A 1,750-nucleotide genomic window follows, 5' to 3' on the forward strand; every position below is an offset into this window, starting at 1 on the left:
AAATAAAAAGACCCATCGATATGCTGTCTACAAGAGACTTGTTTTAGACCAAAAGACACCCCCAGATTGAAAGTGAGGGAGTTGAAAACAATTGACCATGCTAATGGACACCAAAAGAAAGCTGGGGTGGCAATCCTTATATCAGACAAAGTAGATTTTAAACCACAGACCAAAGTAGATTTTAAACCAAATAAGAGATGAGGAAGGACACTATATCCTACTTAAAGGGTCTATCCAACAAGATATTTAATAACTGTAAATATCTATGCCCCTAACATGGGAGAGCCAATTATATAAGGCAATTAATAACAAAAGCAAAGAAACACATCGACAACAATACAATACTAGTGGGGGACTTTAACACCCACCTCATTGCAACACCCACCTCATTGCAATGGACAGATCATCTAAGCAAAAGATCAACAAGGAAATAAAGACTTTAAATGATACACTGGACCAAATGGACTTCACATATATATTCAGAACATTCCATCCCAAAGCAACGGAATACACATTCTTCTCTAGTCCCATGGAACATTCTCCAGAATAGATCACATCCTAGATCACAAATCAGGTCTCAACTGGTACCAAAAGATTGGGATCATTCCCTGCCTATTTTCAGACCACAATGCTTTGAAACTAGAACTCAATCACAAGAAGAAAGTTGGAAAGAACTCAAATACATGGAGGCTAAAGAGCATCCTACAAAAGAATGAATGGGTCAACAAGGAAATTAAAGAAGAATTAAAAAAATTCATGGAAACAAATGAAAACGAAAACACAACTATTCAAAATCTTTGGGATACAGCAAAGGCAGTTCTAAGAGGAAAGTATAAAGCAATACAAGCCTTTCTCAAGAAACAAGAAAGGTCTCAAATACACAACCTACCCCTAGACCAAAAGGAGCTGGAGAAAGAACAGCAAATAAAGCCTAAAACCAGCAGGAGAAGAGAAATAATAAAGATCAGAGCAGAAATCAATGAAATAGAAACCAAAAGAACAGTAGAACAGATCAACGAAACTAGGAGCTTGTTCTTTGAAAGAATTAACAAGATTGATAAACCCCTGGCCAGACTTATTAAAAAGAAAAGAGAAATGACCCAAATAAACAAAATCATGAGTGAAAGAGGAGAGATCAAAACCAACATCAAAGAAATGCAAACAATTATAAGAACATGTTATGAGGAACTCTACGCCAGCAAATTAGATAACCTGGAAGAAATGGATGCATTCATAGAGATGTATCAACTACCAAAACAGAACCAGGAAGAAATAGAAAACCTGAACACACCTATAATCACTAAGGAAATTGAAGCAGTCATCAAAAATCTCCCAGCAAACAAGAGCCCAAGGCCAGATGGCTTCCCAGGGGAATTCTACCAAACATTTCAAGAAGAATTAATACCTATTCTTCTGAAACTGTTCCAAAAAAATAGAAATGGAAGGAAAACCTCCAAACTCATTTTATGAGGCCACCATTACCTTGATCCCAAAACCCGACAAAGACCCCTTCAAAAAGGAGAATTACAGTCCAATATCCTTGATGAACACGGATGCAAAAATTCTCACCAAAATACTAGCCAATAGGATCCAACAGTACATTAAAAGGATTATTCACCATGACCAAGTGGGATTTATCCCTGGGCTGCAAGGTTGGTTCAACTTCTGCAAATCAATGTGATGCACTACATTAATAAAATAAAGGACAAGAACCATATGATCCTCTCAATAGATGCAGAAAAAGGATTTG

At 36.8% G+C, this 1,750-nt stretch overlaps 1 long non-coding RNA gene across 1 annotated transcript in view; it reads left to right on the forward strand.

Annotated features, from left to right (window-relative positions):
* The first annotated feature begins 388 nt into the window (after positions 1–388).
* LOC145720593 (uncharacterized) overlaps positions 389–1,750 on the forward strand; it is a 69,805-nt gene continuing 68,443 nt past the window's right edge. The window contains exon 1 of the long non-coding RNA XR_014143675.1: positions 389–1,031. This is a non-coding gene — a long non-coding RNA (uncharacterized LOC145720593). The remainder of the gene's footprint in view (positions 1,032–1,750) is intronic.

The sequence above is a fragment of the Leptonychotes weddellii genome, chromosome 3 (genome assembly GCF_054177405.1).
Source record: "Leptonychotes weddellii isolate Sample4059 chromosome 3, ASM5417740v2, whole genome shotgun sequence".
Classification (NCBI taxonomy): Eukaryota; Metazoa; Chordata; class Mammalia; order Carnivora; family Phocidae; genus Leptonychotes; species Leptonychotes weddellii.